The 23,915-nt window shown below is 39.4% G+C and overlaps 1 protein-coding gene and 1 long non-coding RNA gene across 10 annotated transcripts in view; both read left to right on the top strand.

Moving 5' to 3' along the window:
* Positions 1-23,915, top strand: part of STXBP5L (syntaxin binding protein 5 like) — a 421,768-nt gene that overhangs the window by 332,177 nt on the left and 65,676 nt on the right. The window lies entirely within an intron of this gene.
* LOC116565389 lies at positions 13,559-23,229 on the top strand. The gene is made up of 2 exons (XR_004275415.1): positions 13,559-14,531; positions 21,635-23,229. It is a non-coding gene; the product is annotated as an uncharacterized LOC116565389 (long non-coding RNA).

The raw sequence follows: 23,915 nt of genomic DNA, 5'->3' as shown, positions 1-23,915 counted from the left end.
AGGCTGGAGTGCAGTAGCATGATTTCGGCTCACTGCAACCTCCGCCTCCCAGGTTCAAGCGATTCTCCTGCCTCAGCCTTCCAAGTAGCGGGGACTACAGGCGGGTACCACCACATCCAGCTAATTTTTGTATTTTTAGTAGAGACGGGGTTTCACCACGTTGACCAGGATAATCTCAATCTCTTGACCTCGTGATCCGCCCGCCTCAGCCTCCCAAAGTGCTGGGATTACAGGCATGAACCACCGCGCTCAGCCTTTTTAATAGCCATTCTGACTGGTTTAAGATGGTATCTTAATGTGGTTTTGATTTGCATTTCTTTAATGATTAATGAATAATGTTGAGCATTTTTTCATATGTCTGTTGGCTGCTTGTGTCTTTTTTTTAGAAGTGTCTGTTCATATCTTTTGTCTACTTCTTAATGGAGAATTTGTTTTGTGCTTGTTGAATTGTTTGACTTTCTTATAGATTCTAGATATTATAACTTAATTGGATGTGTAGGTTGCGAATATTTTTTCCCATTCTGTAGTTTGTCCACCCCATTGATTGTTTCTCTTGCTGTGCAGAAGCCCTTTAGTTTAATTAGGTCCCACTCATCAATTTTTGTTTTTGTTTCAGTTGTTTCTGAGGATTTAAGTCATAAATTCTTTTTCAAGGCCAGTGTCCACGATGGTATTTCCTAGGTTATCTTCTAGGATTCTTATTGTTTGAGGTCTTACATTAAAATATTTAACCAATCTCAAGTTCATTTTTGTATATGGTGAAAGGTTATAACTATGATTTTCTACGTGGATCTCAAACTTCCTTATACCCCAGTGAACTACAGGTAAAATAGAGTGAGGGCTCAGACTTAAACATTTCCTTGAGGATAATGCAGGAGAAAAGAGTAGATGCTGGAGCTGGAAGAATCCGTTGAGTCAAATGGAATGCCAATGTTCTCAGTTTCCAAGATAATATAAAGCTTTATATTATCTATTCATTCACTCAACTATACATCAAATAATTTCCAGTTTCTACAGCTAGACATTATGCTATCCACTGAGGATAAACTAATGAACAAAATAAACATATTTCAAATGAAGAAATAAACGTTAAACCTTAATTATATAAATTGTTCATACCTTTTTAAAGGCTGTACAACCTTTTTTCACTCACCAGCTTGTACTGTACAAATTCACCTCCCAAGAGGGTAAGTGCTAACAATCAGCCCTAGCTTCACTTACCTGGTACAGGACTACAATCTCTTAAAGAAAACAGATCCTTCTTATTTGAACAAAGAATTGAAAACTTACCAAGCGTTCAACTGTGGGGCTGTGTCTTTCCAAAAGTTGTTTGTTTTCTAATGCCCTACTTGAATGTATGCCTTTTGTCTAATTCTTTACTTGGATTAATATCTTTTTCTATACTAGCATTAGGTTCTGACACTTCTGCTACCTGTATAGACATTCACCTTCATAATTCTCAATGCACAATCTACAACAGATTTATTATGCTATCAAGTTCAAGTGAAGGGTAGGATGATAGAAATTTATGTATTTATTAAATGTGTCTTTATTAAAATATCATAGAGGTTACTCACAAATACTAACAAAGGAGTACCAAACTCTGTTGTTCTCAGGATTGGCCCAGAGCTTGGTCTTACAGCTTAGTTTGAATGCTCCTTCTGGGCAATCCTATGTGCCTAAAGTCCTCATATAGTCTCCAGAAACCTTTCTTCTCCCTCCAAACAGTCTTCTCTTGGGGCAGAATTTATCTTTATTTTAGATGAAGGTACAAAAGACAGATCTTTCAAAATAGTTATTATGAAATTCAACTTTAAAGTTAAAATTCTTGGTTCACTTAGGCTATGATACTGCATGCCAATAGTTTTGTATTCCCTTCCTTTAGGACTTGCTACCAGAACCCCTGAGTCAACACCAGACTTTTATAAGAATGAAGTATCAGCTATGAGACAGAGGAATCAAGTACATCACTTGCCAGGGGAAAATGAAAATCTCTTTTATGAGCAAATAAGTTATTCAAATATCCACAATTTTCTAAACTTCACAACTTGTCTCTAAACTTTCTTATTTGTTGTGCTGAAAACACAAGTCCCTCATCGTGTATGAAAACATATTTCCCTGAAGCAATTACTAAAGCCAGAGACACTTACTTCATGAGATACGAAGTAGGAACCCCTAAGGCTTTTGTAAAATGTTTTGAAATACTCCATAAAATTTTGGTAGTGTTGTTTTTGTACTCTAAACCTGAATAGTTTTATCAGGCCTATAATAAAGTAGGGAAGAGTCAACAGAGCAAAATCTTAGGAGCCAAACAGTGAGATTTTTAAAAACTTCTCTGTAATTCTTCATAATACCATGAAATTTTTTCTATAATCAGAAACAATTATGATAATCATGGAAGCTTTATTTTAAAAATTGCCTCAAAGAGATAATGTTATCTCTCAAAAATAGTGAATAGAAAGGAAGGTCCTATAATCTAAATTTTATGCAGTCTTTGACATTTGCTTTCTTTTACCCAATGCTATCTCATAGGGTTAAAAAAAAAAAAAAACACTCAAACACAAGTTGTACAGTCTCCTTAAATTAGGCATTCATTGCAAAATGATTCTAGCCAATTTTACAACACTACAAAGCATGAATTATTAACATTCTAGTCCCCAAATAAAGTCAGTAGTCAACGAATTTAGAGATAATAGTTATCTACAATTTTTCAAACAGTATTTTATTTTTTTCTTATATAATACAACACCCCTGGGATTTGCTTTTTTTGATGAGAAAACTAAAGCTCGGAGTAAGTGAGTAGAGGTGGAATTCCAAGTTAGTTATATTTATTTCTAAAGCCTGTGCCTTTTCCCTACTGTTCATTAATTAAATTAAATCAAATAGTAAAAATTAATATAGGAATTACAAAAAATAATCTCAGTTAAAATTATGTGACATCCAAACAGTGAGAAAGTGAAAAGTAGCTGAGCTGTGAAATGTTTTAACAAAGAAATTTAATAGAACTTCAGAAATATACATTGCATGAAACATCAGAAAAAATATAGTTTACCATTAAAGTTTCAGGAAAAACTGAAAAATTATTTTCAAAATAATTTTTAGTTCTTACAGTTCACAAATCAACAGCATTATCACCTTTTGAATATATTAAGCCTTTTCTGCTAAAAATTATAATCAACATTTGTATAGGACTTTAAAGCAAACAAGATATTTTTCATATGTATTATCTTTAATCCTTACAATATCTGTATAATATTAGTATTGTTCTTATTTAATATGAATGGAGAAATTATGGCTAAGAAAAAATTCTGAAGCTTTCCCAAGGTCACTCTGCTAGTAATGGCTTAGTCTGAACCCAAGTCTTCAGACTTCAAGGACCTCTGATTATTTGGCCCAAATTATTTGGCCTCCTGTTATGTACACTGAAAAAAAATGAGTTGAAAAACTGTTATCCCTGTAAGTTTACAATTCAAAATAGATATTAACCTAAACAGAAATGAAGTTTTTTAATTATTGAACAAGTATATTAATAGTCATTGACTCATTAACATTGTCCAAATAGAAATATATTACATTTTTAAGATGAAAGTAGAGTCATGACATTAAACAATGTTATGCTGGAGCAAATTCTAATAAAAAAATATCTCTTTGTCCAGTTGTATTTTAACCTTATCTTGGGGAAAAAGGAGAAAATTGCAACAAAATTAGAGATATGTAGGCTTTTCATGACTCTACCTTGGCACAGTAACCCCAGAATTCTTGTTTTTGTTTATTTTTTTCATTTTTAACTTTGTCTATGTACATACCAGGTGTTTTTGTCTTATCTTAGTTTCTGGTTTAAGGAAAGAGAGAGACAAATGAAATTTGTTGCTATATTCCAACCAGTCAATCAGTAAATAGATAAATTCGTAAGTACATAAACTAAAAACATTTTAATCTAATCAACTTGTATTTTAACTTAATGTTGTATTTATTTATTTTAAAGAATATATCTGGACCATACAGTAGCATAGCTTTGAATTCAATTTTGGAGAAAAATTTGATCTTACCCTGTCACGTTCTACAATGATAACTTTAGCAGGTTTCTTACACTTAATTGTGTGCCAGTGTTCAGAACACAGATGCTCAATAATATACAGTAATGGCTATTATAAAAGCAGTGGTAAACATTCATGGCCTGAAGAAACTGAGCTTGGTCCCTTTGACCATTCTAGACTTCTACATTTTCATTGTAGCATAGCCATACAAAGTAAAAATTCTTCACTGGAAATCAAAAGTAAATACTGTCATTTCAAAACAAGAAACAACTAATCAGAAGCTTTGAATTAGAAATTTCTAACCTATCTTTTTGTGATATTGCCCATTAAAGTAGTAGACATATGCAGATTTTGATTCAGGGTTTAATCTGTTTCTAAAATTTTAATTCACATGTAGAACCAGTGATCTGACTGAGACTTATTTGAAGCCAATGCAAAAATCCTTATGATGAACCAGGCTGCACTATCCATTGGCTTTGAATTGAATTAGCAGTTAGCAAAAATGCATATTAATATTCAAATAATTGAAGAAAATGGTACAATCAAGACACATGAAGCCCCTAGACAAAACCATATTGTAATGCCTGCAATTTTATTTTTATTTAGGGATAAGCATAAAACCTCATTCTCACGTAAGCCACCAGACTATTGATTACTCTGCAGCAAATACTATAATTGAACGTAAATTTGATAAGAATGAGTCTAGGAGCAGAGATGAATACTTTTGCAAAGGTTTATAATCTACTGCTGTTGTGAGGCTAGGCCATCAACTGATCTTTAGACCAGAATTTATAGATAACTGTTATTATGTATTTTGCCATCAGTGAATCCTTATGATTACATTTTCATAATTTTTAGTCTCTCATGCTATATTACTTAACAATTTCTAGGTAATTCAGAATTTGATACATGTCATTAGGTAAGTGATTAATCCAATCTGTGAGGATGCTTTCCTATATATTTTGTTTCTTTTTTTAGTTATATTTATTAAATTTATAATGAATATGACTATATATAATTTATGTGGAATAACATTCACATTTTTAGTGTGTAATTCTACAGATTTTCTTTCGTTTTTGATTTTATTTCTATTTTCAAAAAATATGCCATAGCATGTTAAAGTAACAAAAATTTCCTGACAGTTTGCCCATAATCTAACAGGACTGTGGGCACAATAATTCAAATTATTAGCATTCTAACACTTGCTGTGTTAATATTCCCTGACTACAACTGGATTACATATGGTAATTTTCACTGTGTTACTTTTGTGAGCCAAGACAGAGAGTTTTTAGAGTGTGAAGGATTAAAGAGACCATTTGATATGAGGATGCACAATGTTACTTAAGGAGTTTTTTACAGAAAATAAATAAGCCCATTATAAATCAAGTTTGTGGTGTCACTCTTGAAAAGACAGTGGAATCTTGGGATATTCTATAGTGCAGAGGAAATAACAGTATTATATACAATTGGAGGCTTTATCAAGTATGCTGTTTAATCCTAGGCACTAGATTTTCAGTAGAACATGTCGCCCAGATAAATTATTTCTGGCACAGAATACTATAGAATGGCATTCTTTTCTTGCCAACTAAGTTTAATAATGAAAATAATAGCTAACATTGAATGCTTGCCATATACCATACAACATGGTAAGGGCTTTACACACATTTCTTTCATTAATCCTGACAAGAATCTTATGAAGTATAGACTATTATTATTCTTATTTTACAGAGGAAGGGAAGCATCAATCTTTCTGAAATGAAGTAACTATTAGCCCAGGGCAGATGGTTGAGTCATGATTTGAATACAGCTCATTTGTTTTCTTAAAAACTAGGCTTCACTTCATCAAATGCCAGGAAACCTACCATGGAGAAAAGCAAGAATGTCTGTGTGGAGCTGTACAAAGGGAAAAAAAATGCATCTAGTCTCTCCTAGTAGGGACACTACTATTCCTTGTAACTACCACTGTCTATTCCTCATTAGAAAATGGAAGATTAAAAAATATGATGAAAAATTTTAATTACTCAAAAAAACTAATCATACTCACATTAAAAAGCACACAAAAGATATAGATATATATATGTGTGTGTGTGTGTATATATATATATATATATATATATATATATATATATATATAATATGTGTCTGTATGCACATCTATGTCTAATTCAACAACTAAGAACAATATGGCTTCTCTTGTATGGAAGTACCCTGAGTAAAAGTCCTGTAGGTTGGTTAATACTCATGAAGACTTAAGAGATTGCTTTTTGAAATGTCATCTGTCAACTTATTGATGTCAGTATAAGCTGCAATGCTTCTTAAAATGCAAATTCCTGCTGACCTAAGGGTACCTGGAGGAGTCCACTAAGTCTCTCCAGGTGCTTTAAGATCTGGCATGTGGGAGCAAGAATCAGTTAATTACTCTTTATTGGTCCAGAGGCAAGAACTGAGATAAATCAGTAAGTAGTAAAGAAAACTAGTTTGAGCTTGAGTGGGAGGAAATTTTGTTGTAATTATAGCAACCCAAATTAGAATGTTTTTTATACTTTGGAAGGCACTATCATGGAAATACTCAAACAGATAGAAAGTCAAGAATGTTGTATGGGCCAGGTGTGGTGGCTCACGCCTGTAATCCCAGCACATTGCAAGGCTGAGGCTAGTGGATTGCTTGAGGTCAGAAGTTCAAGACCAGCCTGACCAACATGGTGAAACTCCATCCCTACTAAAAATACAAAAATTAGCTGGGCATGGCGGCAGGCATCTGTAAGCCACCTACTTGGCAGGCTGAGACAGGAGAATCCCTTGAACCCAGGAGGAGAAGGTTGCAATGAGCTAAGATCGCACCACTGCACTCCAGCCTGGGCAACACAGCAAGACTCCATCTCAAAAAAAAAAAAAAAATAGTTGTAGGACAAATACTCATGTTGAGTAGGATATTGGACCTGATGATCTCTAAAATTCCTTTGACCCAGGATTCTTCAGTTTTCTTCCCTGCATAGTGTGCTCAGCCAGTGAGTAGTAAAGTTCCTATTTCTTTATTCCCCTTTAACTAATAATACAAAATGATAGTGGTGCATATGCATTAACTGAAATAACAGTAAAAATGAAGAAATTTGGAGAGCTATATTCCCATAAACATACTGCATAGATTAATAAGTATTTGTTTTCTTTCTATGCATTTCCAAGACTACTTGCCTTTTACTCTTTCTTGCCTTACGCATCTCATAACCCAAATTTCTCAAATGTCACTGTGTAACTTATTCTCTAACACTTGCATGAATGTATTTTCTCAGTCTGCTCGGCTTTCTGTAGAGTATTCACTCCTACTCTCTTACTATACTGTTCAACATTCAGTCAACAAACACTATATAACTACTTTTTGCCAATACTTTATTAGATATTGGAAATACAGTCCCTATCTTTGGAAAACTCAGAGTTTCAGGATGTTAGTGGATAAAGAGTAAAAATATCAAGTATAATGAAATGTATTACGTGTAACAATACAAATGTGCACAGGTTCTATGGAACTTAAAAGATCCAAATGCAGCCTTAAGTTTGAGGCTACTTGCAGAAAGGAAGTGATTTTTTAGCCATCTTGAGGATGATGAGGAGTTTTACTAGTTGGACAGCTGAGAAGGAAGATCATTTTGTGCACAAATAACAGAGGCCTATTGTTAACACTGTTATTAAGGAAGCTCCCTAATTAATCTCACAATCTAGTCATTCCTTTTCTTTCTTTCAGTTATACAATTGAGGACATTATGTGTGAGGTAAAGGTGGCCCCAGTTTTCAGGTAGGAAGTAGTCTACCAAATGCCAGAAAGGTAGATGGTAAGAAGTGGGGAAGGGAATCCTAAAAAGTGGAGCAGATTTGAGAGCCAGAGTAGTCAGATACTATTAGGTTAGTGCAAAATTACTTGTGCTTTTTGTCACTACTTTTAATTATATTGTTATTATAAATCAAGTTATCTTTTAAAAAGTCTGAATAAACTAAGAAAACTCCTAGAATCTATTTGAAAACCTCCCCCTTATTATGTATTTGCTAATGAAATCTTTGCATTAGGCACTTTATAAAACTTCTATTTTTATTTGCCTTTAAAAGCAATGGCAAAAACCACAATTAATTTTGCACCAATCAATAGAAACCAGTTGAATTTTCCATCAGAAAGAATAGTGGGGAGGAGGAAGATACCTGTCATTGCACACATTGTTCAGCTATAAATCTGAACTCTTTTTATAAAACTCTTTGTAATCTATTTGGAGGTAAATAATACTATTATATATAGATATATTGAATACCTTATTTTAAAACAAGACAGAAACAATGAAAAAGACAAATTAAGAAACAAATCCTTACATTATAACAAGTGAGTTCCTCTGAAAAAATTAAATGAAAGATTATTTTAAATAATAATTGCCCTACCCCCTCAGTCTATCTAAATTATGAATCAGTTGATAAAACAGACTTTATTAACCTTTTCTGAAGCATAATTATTGCATATATTTTTGAATTTGTCATATTTCAATAAACAGATACTGTTTGTGCTCATTATAAACCCAAATTGTTAAAATCTGATTTGACTTCCTCTTAATAGGATTATTTTTAATATCTTTTTATGGAGACAACTACCTGCTGCTAATATTTTATGAGAGTGATAATATTTATGTTTTCTTTCTTTTTTTTTTTTTTTGTAATGGAGTTTCACTCTAGTTGCCCAGGCTGTAGTGCAATGGCACAATCTGGGCTCACTGCAGCCTCCATGTCCTGGGTTCAAGCTATTCTCCTGCCTCAGCCTCCCAAGTAGCTGGGATTACAGGCATGTGACACCATGCCCGGCTAATTTTGTATTTTTAGTAGAGTCAGGGTTTCACTATGTTAGTCAGGCTGGTCTTGTACTCCCAACCTCGGGTGATCCACCCACCTTGGCCTCCCAAAATGTTGGATTACAGGCGTGAGCCACTGTGCCCAGCCATATTTATGTTTTCTTTCTGTGACAAATTATAGTCAGCAAACTACATCCTGTGGGCCAAATCCAGCTTGCCACCTGTTTTGGAATGACTTGTGAATTAAGAATGGACTTTAAATTTTTAAATGATTTTTTTAAAAATCAGAAGACAAGTCATATTTCATGTAACACATGAAAATTATATTTATGTTTATATTTATATCTATGTTTATAAAACCTATTATAAAATATTATAAATAATATTTAAGCTGAAACATGACAAATCTTGTCAACAATTTATGTGACAGATAAGAACATTAAGCTGCAGATTTATAAAAGGATTTTCCCAAAGTTTTATAACTAGGTAGTAACAATTCAGAAATCTGTGAAACATGTTTTCTGCTTTTAAATTGAGTATTCTTTCTGCTCTTATTATCTTACTTCTTCATTTACAAATAATTTCAGGCTGTAAAGAAAATAACTCATAAATTAATTGAGTTATTTTTATAAAGTTAACTCATTAATTGGTAGTAAATTTGGATTTTATAGTAATTATTGACAGATAGATTTCCAATGTGATTTTTCCAAATGCATTTTTTTCTTTGATAACATGCTTTACAGTTAAATATTTTATAAAGTGCCTATGTAAAAATTTCATTAGCAAATAAATAATAAGGGGAAAGTTTTCAAATAAATTGTAAAGGTTTTCTTAGTTTATATATGCATTTTTTAGATAACGATTTATATAATTATGTTTATTTTCAAATATTTTATATTTTCAAGATTATCTTACCTACTTCATGCAACATTATAGTATTCAGTACTGATGTCATCATTTCATCTACCAGACATAGTAAAATTTGCTTGACTAAATCATATGTAATAGAATTTTCTTCTTCCTATTTAGAAAAAACAATGTTGACAGAGCTGATCAGTTTTTACACGTTTCATTATTTTTTATATGACCTTGTACATTTGTTACAATATCTCTTTACCTATTAGATTTGTCTTAAATTAATTTTTGGTTCTTTCCAAATTAAATAAGAAATTACTTGTCACACCACATATGAAAACAATTATATAAAGATACACTTATTTAATGTAAGACAATTGCTTTTCACATGTTTCTGTTTGCATTTTAAATATTTACTACTGAGTTGCAAAACACTAATATTGGAACAATATTTCTGCTTCCATACATGCTCGCTAAATGTAATGTTCATCAGGGTTTTAATAATTATACTATAAAACATACTGTCCCCACATTCCTCTTTAATTTTATGTTATTAACAACTGCCTTTTTCCTTTTTCTGTTGTTTCAGTTAAAGGATCAAGAAAGTTAAGTCTGCCAACAGATCTTAAGGCTGATCTTGGTACGGTAGGCAAAAGCCAACAATTGTAAGTTTTCTTACATTCATTTGGCTGAACATTTTTACAAACCAATCCATGAATAGCACAAGTTTCCTAGATGGCGGTGTTTGATAGCTTTCCAAAAAGGCTTTCTTAAAAATCACCATACAGTTCTGTTGGCAGTATTCAACATTTTGTTTGTTTACAATCATTTTACAAAATTATGATTTATAAATCATTATACACCAAGGTATGTAATGTTTTGTATGTTTCCTTTTTATCATGGAAATGTTTTAAAACATTGAATAGTCACACATATAGACCCTTTGTAACCCCTTGTAATCATGTAAATAACCATGGTGTTCTGTAGTTATTTTCCCTATTTTGAATATTAGTATTATTTAGAATTAATGCTAATGCTATTTAAAGAAAAATAATCTGACACATAAGGAGCTCTAGCCATTTTTCTACTTTAAGGAAGTTATAGAAAATTTAATTCATTTTTAGGTGTTGTGGTGGTCACAGACTTATTCATAAATCTAACTGAAATAAAGTAAGGCTTTATTAAATAGGCTTTCATAAATTTTTCATTTAGAACTATTTTCTGCTTATTCCAGCATGGGTTTTTGTTCATTCGTTTGTTTGCTTGTTTTTAGGCAGTTTTTGTTGAAATTGTATTGGATTATCTTTATTTTCATTTTCTTTACTCTTAACTAAAGCATAGCATTAAATCCTACCAAAGTCATAGGTAAAATAACAAAAATACACTAATTAGTTTTTGCATTATTATTCAGAGTTTACAAAACTGTTTCACATTATTTTCTTTTTAAGCAACTCTTTAAGGTTGTTTTCACTTTTTTCCCAAGATCAGAAACTAAGGTTATATTGTTAATAAATTGTAGAGTCACGATTTGAACCTAAGCAACTGAACATAGTATCCAAAGCTTATGGAGTATATTCACACATCTTATCTCATTGTATTTAAATAATTGTTATAACACATTTAGTTTATGACACTTAAAGTTTAATTACATATAATCCTATATGAATTTGATTAAATGAGATAATTATAGCATTTTAAAATGCAGAGCACTAGCATGTTAGCTATTGTCATTAATTCAATGTGAATATTAAAGAAATTGTTATGAAGTTAGCATTTTACAAGTATAATTGATGTCAAAGGAAGAACCAACATTATAGTCTCATTTATTAACCTCCTACTGTGTGTCAGAAACTATGCCATAAGATTTATACGTATTGCCTGAGATAAGGTAGGTGACATTTTTCTTTACAAATGAGTAAATTACAGCTATGAAAAATTCAAACTTGTCTAAGGTCACATAACTACTAGCAATACTAAAATTTAATTTAACTCAAGTCAATATGATTGACAAGCTTGTACAACTACCATCATTTTATGTAGCATATACTGTGACAAATGTCAAATGAAAACTATTTAAAGCATAATACCTTTCTTTAGATAAATATGCATTAATGACTTGTATTCATATAATAAATCATAATTTCCTTTCTAAAATATTTAAAAGAAGAGTATTGCCAGCCTCCTTCTATATTTATTAGAAGTAGCAAAGAGAACTTATAGTTATCATTCTAATCTGGAGGTCAGTTAGGTATGTTGTTATTGATAAACATTATTAATATATCTCTAAATGTCAACTTCTCAAAGTCTTCAACTCTCTCCCTCCCAATTACTTCATTCTCACTATTCTCATGTATATTTTTAAAATATGAATTATGAAAATTTAAATATATATTAAAATAGTCAAGTGCTTAACACCTAAATGAAGGCTCTTTTGCACTTAAAAAGAGTCACAATAAAATTTTATTAAATTACTATTTCTAGAAATGTTGTCAATGTTATTTCATTTTTAAAACTTATTTCCACAAATTTACAGAAAATTGTCATAAGGATTCTGAAAGAAGATAAATATCTGTATATGTGAATTCTTCCTGTATAAAGCCTTGGGGTAAAACATACCCCTGGGTTGTTTGTAATATGCTTTAGGAAGATTATTTTCTAGTAGCCTACAATCTATTAGTGAAGGAGGAAGAAATATAGGAAGGTGTTTCAGTAGGCCAATGAGGGCCTGAATTAGCTAACAACAATGAAAACAAAAGGAGGAAAAAGGGATTTACTGTGGGAGACTTTGCAGCTGATGAGATTGGGAGCAGTGGGGGAACAGGGCTGGTAAGGCATAGGAAATAGGAAGAGTCAAGGAGAGCTACAGAGTGCTGAGAATAGCTCCAGTGGAGAATACCTAGTTTGAAAGGGAAGGAAAATGAGTTTGAGTTGTTAGGTTGATATCCATGTTAAACATTCAGTGAGCATTTAGAAATGTAGGGCAGGACTGCCAGAGCATCTCAAGCCCAAAGTAATAGATAAGATTTGTCTATATAAAAGGATTAGTGACTATGTATATGAGCAATTCACTGACAACAAAGGAAAAATGACACATTGGACAGCTTTGAATATTAATGTGACTTCATTACAACAATCATTAACTGGAGTAACAGTATAACACCAAGAGTAAAATAATAGTAATAATAGTAAAAACCTCATATATTACATACTTAAGCATTTCGAACCTTTAAGTAGTAGCATTTTATGAAGTCATTGCCAGATTCGTGGGAAATTGCTTTCCAACTAAGGCTGCTTACATTTATTGAAAAATTATCTTGTTTTCTTATTTTAAACAAAGATACAGTTAACTCTTGAATAATGTGGGATATTAGGGGCACTGACCCACACAGTTAAAAATCTACATATAATTTTCTTTTCTGAGATAAAGTCTTGCTGTGTCACCCAGGTTGGAGTGCAGTGGTGTAATCATAGCACACTGCAGCCTCAAACTCTTAGGCTCAAGGGATCCTTCTGCCTCACCCTCCTAAGTAGCTGGGACTACAGGTGTGCACCACCAGATCTATCTAAATTTTTATAATTTTTTATAGAGATAGTTCTCACTATATTGCCCAGGCTGGTCTTGAACTCCTGGTTGGCCTCCAGCAATCCTCCCATCTCAACCTCCCAAAACTCTGAGATTGCAATCTTGAGCCACCACACCCAGCACATGTATAACTTTTGACTTCCAAAAAACTTAACTACTAATAGCCTATTGTTGGCCATAAGTCTTACTGATAACATAAACAGTCAGTTAACACATATTTTGTATGTTGTGCATATTATATACTGTATTTTTACAACAGAATGAGAAAATATAGAGAAAGGAAAATGTTATTAAGAAAACCATAATGAAGAGAAAATATATTTACTATTAATTAAGTGGAGGTAAATCATCAAAAAGATCTCCATCCTCATCTTCACATTGAGTATTCTGAAGAGGAGGAGAAAAGGGAAATGTTGACGGTGCTGTCTCAGGGATGACAGAGGTGGAAAAGGTAGAGGAGGTGGAAGGGGAGGCAGCAGAGACAGATACAATAGGTATAACTTTTATTGACAAGAAATATTTAAAATACTGCAGGAGTTTTGTCTTTTTTTTAAGATGGCAGATTGGAGACTGTTAGTATGCCTCTCCCACTTAAAAAGACAAAATACTGTGTAGAGATTCATGCTGTGAACTTTTTCCAAGAAGTAAGGCAGGAACTTAACAGGAGAACTAAAAACACCTACAGACCCGTTGAAGGAAGCAGTGGGCTGCAGCCTACATTGTGAGCCAGGCAGAAAACTGTTAAGTCCTCAGAGTGTTAGATGGGGATAAACTGCCTCCAAGATACATACTCCCACTGGGGAACCTAGCAATCAGGGCCAGGAAGGAAGGCCTTAACCCTACACAGTGCTGCAACTGATTTAGTGGGCACTGGCAAATACATGAGAAGGAGCGGCATTGGATCATGCTTTGAGAATTCCCAGTTTCCAGCAGGGACAGAAAGAAGCCATCCATGATCCTTTTTCACAGGGTACCTCATGGAAATTGGTCAGCTAATTCAGGTGGTGGTTGCAGGTTGAGAGAAGCTCCCATCATTGGTGCTTTAATCTCAAGTGGGGATGAACTCCCTTGGCCAGAACCAAGAGGCCAGTGGGAAGTGTGCTATAGACATGGGTGCAGGAGCTGGGCACCACTGCTTCATGGGCAGACTGGGAGGGGCATGGCCTGAAAGCCATGGTTTCTTTCTCAATAGGAAAGGCTTGAATTCTGAGTGCAGACTACCCAGAACTTAGCTAGGTGCTTGTAAGGATTATTGCTGAGTTTAAAATGAGGAAACTGAGGCCAGCACAAAAAGATTAAATGCCAATTTATTCAGCTCCCAGACAAGGTTCTGTGGTCCCAGGGAAAGAGGCCAGGGAAGTCACGCTTGACTCTTCTGGGTGTGGGGTTTTATAGGGAGTGAAGGCGTTTGATTGGTTGCATGGAAACAGGGCATGGTTGGGGCAGGCTGCTATTGGTAGGTAGGCGGGATTTTCCAACGGCAGGCTACGTGCCGAGTGCAGAGCTTAGTGCTGAGTGCAGAGGGGTTTTCCAAGGCGGGCTAGGTGCCAAGTGCAGAAGTGGGCATGTCCGAGCTCCCTATGAGGCAACCAACCTTACATTCCAACCCTTTTGATGATATAGGATGCCTCTTCTTTCTGATTACTTCCTGTTGAATAGGGGTGCAGTGAGGGGAAAGGGTCAGTTGGCTGGTGCCTCAGTTGGGAGTTGGACATAGGGGTGAAGCAGCAACTGGTTTACGGCCATCCTGGAAATTTCCCTTATACGAGCTTATAGAAACCTGAGGACAAAAGGGGCTAGCATTAGCAAAAGACAAACAATGATAATGGGGATGATAATAGAAGCCAGCCAGGTGAGCATGGGGGAATGCCACCAGGTAAGAGAAGAGCCCGGTGCAGTTTGTTTTCTTCAGAGGTCTTCTTGGAGGCAATAGAGAGTCCTGACATTCTCTTCTACTAGACCCATTTCATTGATGTAATAGCAACACTGCTCCTGAAGAAACAAACAGGTACCTCCTTTTTCCGCCATTAACAGGTCTAGGGCCAGTTGGTTTTGGAGAGTTACCTGAGCCGGCGACGTGATTTGTCATTGGAGGGATGCCAGAGAGGCGGCTGATGCTTCAATGGCTACACGGAGCTTGTCTTCGAGCTGAGCAGCTAAAGTGACACTGTAGCCCATTGCTCCGCTTCATATCCCAGCAGCCACTAGAGAGGATGCTAAGGAGAGGCCGACTACTATTGCGAGGAAGGCAGCTTGTTTGTTTCGGCGAGTAGGGGGAGGTGTGATGAGGGATAGAAGCTCAGCTTGCCCGTATACCTCTAATTGTGGGACCAAAGTGGCAGGCACACAAGGGAAGGGAAAGGAGGCATTAATAACTTTGGTTAGTGTCCCATTACACCAAAAGTATCCTCCTAGAGGCACATAAAGGGAGGATTTTACTTTTACTGTAGTGTTGCCACTGGAGCTCTTGGCTGTTCCGTAGCAGAGAAAGAGATTTTGAAAGTGCACCTTGAACAGCGGGATACCTGTTAAGGTGGTATTAGGCTCCTCTCTCCCTCTCTCTTTCTCTCTCTCTCTCTCTCTCTCTCTCTCTCTCTCTCTCCCCCTCCCCCTCCCCCTCCTTTTTCTTTCTCTCTCTATCTTTTTCTCTTTTTTTCTCTCTCTTTTCTCTCTCTCCCTCACTCTCTTTCTTTCTTTCTTTCTCTCTCTCTCTTTCTTCCTCTTTTTTTCTCTCTTTGTACCTGCTTAATTGTCTGTTGTAGACTTGGTGAGAAAAAGAGGAGCTGCACAAAGCGGTGTAATGCCTTAGGCTCTATATGTAAGGACTGGTGAATTTTAGCAATAATTTTAGGGGCTTGTTCCCGTGGAAGGGCAATTTTGTTGTTTAAGAAGATCCAGCCCTGATTAGACTCGGTTCCCCCCCCCCATAATATGAGGGTCTGTTTTTCTGATGGCGAATAAACCGGCGGCATGGCTGTGGTGAAGAACAGGACCGGAGTGGGGTCTAGCCTGGTACTGGTCAAGGATTTTGCTGCCACATCTGCCCTTGCATTGCAGGGCCTGGTGCCCTCGGCAGTGGATGACAGCGACTTCTTTGGGCAGTGATAGGGCCTGCAGCAGATCAGAGATTTGGGTAACATTAATTATGGGGGACCCTTTTGTAGTAAGAAATTCCTGCTCTTTCCAGAGGGCAGAGTGGCAGTGGGTAATAAGAAAAGCATACTTTCAGTCAGTATAGATGTTTGCTCACTTTCCCTGTGCACACTTGAGAGCTTGGGTTAAGGCAATGAGCTCTGCCTTTTGTGATGTGGTTCCATCAGGGAGGCGGCATGCCTTGAGGGTGGCTGAATCTGTAACTACTGCATAGGCTGCTTTTCGCTGCCCCTCAGCTGTCACTATTGAACTCCCATCTACATAAAAGGTAAGGTCTGGGTTAGGTAGGGGGAGGTCAGACAAGCCATCTCGAGGTTTAGTAAGTGCCTCTATTAGTTCAAGACAGGAATGGGCTGAGGAGGGGGAATGAGATGGAAGGGGAAGCAGGGGAGCTGGGTTGAGTGGAGAAGTGGGATCAACGCTGACTGTAGGATTTTCAATAAAGAGTAGATGAAATTCCTGTAGGCAAGAGGGTCCTAGGTGAGGGAGGGATTTGTGAGAGAGAAGGTCAGTTAGCCAATGGGGAGCAAACATTTAGATGGGCTGGCCTAAGTTCAGTTTTAGGGATTCCTTGGTGAGTTCTGTTGCCGCCCCCAAGGCTTGCAGGCAAGGCTGCCATCCCCTGACCATGGAGTTGAGTTGTTTCGATAAGTAGGCTACTGGATGATACACGGGGCCCAGGGGTTGGGTTAAGACCCCAACTGCAATATGCTGTTTTGCATCAGTGAACAAATGGAAGGGGCGGCTGAGATCTGGCAGTTGGAGCAGGGGTGCTGTGGATATGGCAGTTTGTAGGGTTTTAAAAGCTTGTTTTACTACCCCAGGATGGGAGAAGGGTCCCATGGGTGTGTCTTTAACAGCTGCATACAGAGGTTTAGCTAGGCAGGCAAAATTAGGTATCCAGTGGTGGAAAAATCCTACAAACCCTAAATAGGAAAGAATTTGGTCAGCCATCTCTGGAGGCTGTAGCGAAAGGAGTGCCTTTTGGCGATTTGTTGTTAGGCTCTTAGTTGTAGGGGTGAGGCAAATGCCTAAGTAGACTACTGAGGTGACTGATAACTGTGCCTTGGAGGGAGATACCTGGTACCCTTGAGATCCCAGAAAGTTAAGGAGAGTGGCAGTGTGTTGCTGAGTCAGGGAGAGGGAGGGGCTACAAAGTAACAGGTCATCCACATACTGAAGAAGGAGACTGGGTTGCAGGGAGCAGGAGCTGAGGTCAGCTGCTAAGGCTTGTCTGAAAATATGGGGGCTGTCTCTAAATCCCTGGGGCAGGACTCTCCATGTGAGCTGCTATGACAGGTTGGTGTCAGGATCGGTCCAGGTGAAGGCAAAAAGGAAGTAAGACTTAGGGTGTAGGGGAATGGTAAAGAAGGCATCCTTGAGGTCAAGAACTGTCAAATGGGAGGTAGTGGAGGGAATTCTGGATAACAGGGTGTATGCGTTGGGACTACAGGGTGGAGGGGTACCACTGCCTCATTAATAAGGTGTAGGTTCTGAACTAGGTGGTGGTCGCCAGCGGCTTCTGGACCGGCAAGATAGGAGTGTTACAGGGGGAACTGGTGGGGATAAGGAGTCCTTGGGCTAGGATTTGGGTAATGATAGGCTTTAGACCCTGACGGTGAGTTTTTGAGATGGGAAACTGAGGACCTGAGGGAAAGTGGATAGGATTTTTTAGAAGTATCTTAACTGGAGTGTGATGTCTGGCCACTACGGGCTTGGAGGTGTCCCATACTGAGGGATTGACTGCCTCAGGAGGAATAGGGGGTTCAGGCAAAGGGTTAATACAGGGCATGGTGTCGGTTAAGAGTGGCAAGAGGAGGTGGGCTGGTGATGGGCTTGAGTGTGGGGGCCAGTGAGTTGGAGAGTGGCCCCCACAGTTTGGAGAATATCTCATCCTAAAAGGGGGACTGGGCATGAGGGTATGATTAGAAAGGAGTGGGAGAAGGGATGTCCTTCAAGGACACAGGCTAAGGGATGAGTTTGGTTAGGACAGGAAGGCTTTCCATTAATTCCCATGTCTGAAACCTGGGAAGGTATGCTAGGTCCTGAGTAGGAAGGCAATACAGGATAGATAGCCCCCATATCCACTAAGAAGAAAATGGACTTACCCACTACCTGCAGCATTACCCTGGGCTCGGCGAGGGTGATGGGGGTCCTCGAGTCCGGGCTCCGTCAGTCGTTCGCAATGCCGAGAAGTTCAAGCAAAGGGACTGCTTCCTGCGGACCGGCTTGCCCCTCACATAGAGGTGCGGGGGGTGACCCTGTAGTCCGGGATGAGCAGTTAACCTTCCAGTGTCCAGCTTGTTTGAAACTTGGGCAAGGTTCGGGAGGAGGACGAGGACAGGGGCACTGCTGCGCCCAGTGTCCCTCCTGGCCACATTTAAAACAGGGCCTGGGCAGGGTCATAAAAGAGTTTTGGAAGGGCTTCTGTGGATCCCCTCCACCGGGTGCTTGGTGGGCTGCCGGCCTCAGGGCTGCTACAAGAGCTCGGGTTTGGAGGCTTACTTTCTGCTGCAGCCGGGCCTGGCGGGTGGCCTCAGCTTTTTCCTCTCAGCCCTTAAAAACCTTAAATGCCAGGTTTACCAGGTCTCGTATGGGAGTTTGGGGGCCCTCCTCAGCTTTTTTAAGTTTCCTCCTTATATCAGCCACTGGCTGGGAGATGAAGTGGGTGGCTAGGACTGTAGCCACCGCTAGGGAGGCCAGATCCAGCCAGGTATGGAGGATCATAGCATTAGTTAGTCGGTCAAGGAAGGAGGCTGGGTTTTCATCAGGACGCTGAGCTATTTCCCTTAACTTGTCATAATTAACTACCTTCTGAGCTGTGCTTTGCATGCCTGCTAGGAGGCACTGTAGCATTTGGTCTTGGTGGCGGTGGCCATCTTTACCAGTTTGATAGTCCCAATTAGGGTTGGCCTCGGGTACCACTGCCATGCCTACCAGCATTTGATTGTTTGTGAGATGCACCTGATCAGTGTGTGTTCAGGCCACTGTAAGAATGCGGTCATGCTCATCTGGTGTAAGGGTGGAGCACAGGATTACGTAGGTGTCATGCCAGGTAAGGTCGTATGCCTGGGTGAGGTAACAAAATTATTTGGTGTAAGCAGTAGGATTGGTGGAGAATGACCCTAGGTGCTTTTCAATGGCTGATAGATGGGAGAGGGAGAAGGGAACGTGCACTCAGACAATGCCCTCCGCTCCAGCCACCTTGCAGAGAGGACAGAGGAGAGAGGTTTCGTCATTGGAAGCACAGTACAAGCAAGTGTGGGCACTAACAGGAGAAGTCAGGTTGGAACTCAGAAGAGGAGGAGCAGGAGGGGTTGGCGAAGGGGCCAGAGGGATTGTGGGGGAGTTTTTTGCTAGGAGTACCTGGGCAGTATTGCAGGAGGAGCAGAGGTTGGGGTGGGAGTGGAGATGCCAGAAAGCCTGAATGTAGGGAAACTCTGCCCACTTGCCATTCCTTTGGCAAAAGTTATCCAGGTCTGTCAGGACATTAAAGTCGAGAGTGCCCTCTGGAAGCCATTTAGACTGGTTGCCCAGAGGGCACTGTGGCCAAGCCACAGTGGAGAGGAAGAGTAGCCTTTTCTTTTTTTTAGAAAGACCCAGTTTGGGTAGATTTTTGGCTAGGCATCCTAGTGGCGACTTGGGGTCTGGGTAAGATTTCTGATTATATATATTTCTGCAGTTAACTAAGGGTGAGGTGGGGACACCGGAAGGTGTTATACCCACTGCAGAATATCTGCTATTTCGAGGGAAGCAGGCCTGGACCACTGTGTATCAGCTAGTAGGAGCCTAATGAAACTAGCAAATTTACAGTAAAGACAGGACCACATATAGGATTAACGGACAAAGAGTGGATGCCCCTCGAGAGGGAGACCAGCTGATGCCTTCCCAGCCACATCCCCGAAGGGATGTTTCAGGGCGTCTTGGCTAAGGTGTACCCATATAACCCCTGGGCCTGGTTGCCTTCAGTTTCCTGAGGTGAATCACCGTTATGCCTTATGACATCCCCGTGGAACCACGGGTTGAGGCCCACACAAGCCCTGTAGCCATCTGGCCATGGAACTACACATAAACTCACTCCCTCACTCACTTGCTTGAGATTAGGAAGAGAAACCGAAAGTACAGTTACTTCCTAGACAGGAGCTTGTATGCCAAAGGGCTAGCTTGAGATAAACGTTTTAGTGGCAAAAGCTGGGGGTTTGGTCCTGCTGTGGGGCAGGGCCTGAGTTTGCAAACAGGGTCTTCTGATTTCTCAAACCTTGGCCACTGCTGCGGGGATGGTTGGAAGAGTGGCTCAGCATCCTGGGCCGCACCACCGAACACCGGAGGATACGAGAGGGTTCAGGAAGGTGGGGACGTCTCCCTCAGAATCCTGACCCTAGGAAACCCCTCACGGGAAGAAGACAAGAGTGTAGGGATGTCTCCTTTATGCTCAGGTTCTCGAGATGAGGCCTGGGCCCCGGGCCCATGGCGGGAAGGGAAGAAGTCCCTGACGCAGCCATGATTACGAGCAGGGAGTGCACGAGGCAAGCAACGGGAGAGGTTGTGGGCAATAGAAGCCTTACTTTGCAGCAGAGTGGTTCCCTGGTCTGGCTTCAGGTGGAGGAGTCAGTTTCCCCCAGGAGGGGTCCTAGAACTCCTCCCAGGTTTTGGCACCACTTGTAAGGGTTATCATCTCATCTCGAGGACCTGAGCGTAAAGGAGACGTCCCCACACTCTTGTCTTCTCCCCGTGAGGGGTTTCATAGGGTCAGGATTCTGAGGGAGATGTCCCCACCTTCCTGAACCCTCTCATATCCTCCGGTGTTTGGTGGTGCAGCCCAGGATGCTGAGCCACTCTTCCAAGTTTAAAATGAGGAAACTGAGGCCAGCACAAAAAGATTAAATGCCAATTTATTCAGCTCCCAGGTGAGGTTCCGTGGTCCCGGGGGAAGAGGCCAGGGCAGTCACACTTGACTCTTCTGGGCATGGGGTTTTATAGAGAGTGAAGGCATTTGATTGGTTGTGGGGAAATAGGGCATGGCCGGGGCTGGCTGCTATTGGTAGGTAGGCGGAATTTTCCAACTGTGGGCAAGGTGCCGAGTTCAGAGCTTAGTGCTGAGCGCAGAGGGGTTTTCCAAGGCAGGCTAGGTGCCGAGTGCTGAAGTGGGCACATCCGAGCTCCTGATGAGGCAACCAGCCTTACAGTGCTGATAGTGGAACACTGTAGGTGTGAAACCTGCCTTGCCAGGTATATGAGAACTGGGTAGGGCTTACTGCTGCCTGCTACTCCCCACTCCCTTAGCAGACTCTTCTGGGCAGCAGAGGCAGCTGCACTTCTCCCTGGAACATTACCCCAGGAACCAGAGAACTGCCTTCTGATTCCCCCTGGGATGGCTTCTTGCACCCACATGTGGAGAACCAGAGCACAGACTTAACCTGACCCAGCCGACACCTGGCTTTGCTCTTCCACCCATCCTAATGGCTTAACACAAAGGACAGAAACTTTTGTGAGGTCTATGGCACCACTCATTACCTGAGACAGTAGGGTAACTTTCCTGGGTAACACCTGAGACATCAGAGTACCCCCAGTGGGTAAATAACATAAGACAAGCACAAATCCACCACTACCACCACAGCTGGTGCTCTTTTGCAAATGTCACCCCCTGGCTAGAGACCACCTGACAAAGTCCATAACAGTATCTGCAGGCAGAATAACACAGCACCCAGGAAAGAGAAAACTTGTGCATAACCTCAGCCATTAGCATTGACTGCATCACCCTGGCTAACCAAGAGATCCTGAGTATGTTCACATGACTAGTTCACTACTACTACAGCTGGCATTTGAGAAAGCCAACACAGTAAGCCTATTTATATCTAAGAAATCTCACAGAATCTATATCATTCACCTGCCACCACATCAGAACTGGTGCTAATACCTGCTGCTGGGAGAACTGAGGACATGTCATGTCCCTAGATTCCTTGCAGACATTTCCCACTACCATTCTGGAGTGTGGCAGCCTCACTGGGCAGCTAGACCCAAAGGAGCAGTATTCACAGTAGTCTGGCCCTGAGTGACTCCTACTGCTAGGGGAAGAGGGAGTGTACAACATTAAGGGAGCATCTTGTGGGACAAAATAATCCAGATGGCAGGTCTTGAGTAATAAACTTTCCACATGGTGGGAAATTTCTTTCAGCAGAGGCACTGAAAGAAATTTCAGAAGGTGCAGCGCTGGGCTCAGTGAGAAAAGTCTGCCACTCTACCCCAACAGGCAGCCTGGATGCCCATGAAAGATCTTGGAGATGGAGACTTCTCCCCTTTGCCTACTACTACAGACACAGCTGAGGCTTCTCCCATGGGAACTTAGCATGAGTGTATCTGTAGACTGCTTTCTGGGATATTTCAGGGTAACGGCTTTTCCACAGAAGGAGCATCCTTCAAGTTCAGGCTTGTATGAGAGGTAGAATGATAGTTCCTTTCTACTTGGAATATCAAAAATCCTGCAGATAAAAAGAGGTGCCTATCTGATCTGAATAGCTGAAACACTGGGGTTCTGGTATGGGAGTTAGGTAGCTTTCCTGCTGGCCTGGCAGAGAAGCTGAACTGGTTCCCTCCTTTCCTGCCGAAAAGACCACAATTTCACTGAGAGTTCTCCCAGCTACCTTTGTCAAGGCTGTGATCTCTCCCCACCATGGGGTATTGCATTTACCCACATGTTTAGCTACATCTGGTTTTTACCCCCAGACAAATCCCCTACTGACCTGAAGCCTGAACTTTTCAACTCAGTAAATAAAATATTAGGTAAAAAATAACTAAATAAAAAAGTGTACACAAATGGGGGAAAAGATAAGCTTCCAGAAACATCTGCCATTCTAGCCCTGCCGGAGACAGTGAACCTGCTCACACACTGAGAACATTGCTACCATAGACAGCGTCTGAGAAAGCCTTCATACAAAGACTTTCTGTAACCAAGGAGCTCATACAGAGTCTTCACCTCTGAAAGTGCCAGGAGCCAAATTAGGTTACAAAAACTATAATCATTAAAGTCACAACCTCAAGGAGACAAAAAAAGAAATTTTTAAAAATCACAGTTGAATTAAAAATAAATCCAAAAATAATTAGAAGAAATAGTTTACCCAAATGAGAAGGAGCCAGAACAATAATTTTGGCAATATGAAAAGACAAGATACTATAGCACACCCAAAAGATTATATTAGGTCTTCAACAATGGCAAACCAAGATGAAATATTTAAAACACCAGATGAAGAATTCAAAGGATTATTAAGTTACTTCAGGAGATAAAGAGAAAGGAGAAAAATAAGAAAAATTTTTTTAAAAAGCAATTCAGGATATGAATAAAAACTTTTCTATAGAGATAGAAATTTTCAAAAACAATCAGAACTTCTGGAAACAAAAGACACATTTAAGGAATTATGAAATGCAGTGGAAACTTTTAACATTAGACTAGGCTAAGTAGAAGACAGAATT

The sequence above is a fragment of the Sapajus apella genome, unplaced genomic scaffold, assembly GCF_009761245.1.
Source record: "Sapajus apella isolate SASKATOON/1434 unplaced genomic scaffold, GSC_monkey_1.0 scaffold40, whole genome shotgun sequence".
Classification (NCBI taxonomy): domain Eukaryota; kingdom Metazoa; phylum Chordata; class Mammalia; order Primates; family Cebidae; genus Sapajus; species Sapajus apella.
This window is presented reverse-complemented; position numbering and strand designations above follow the sequence as displayed.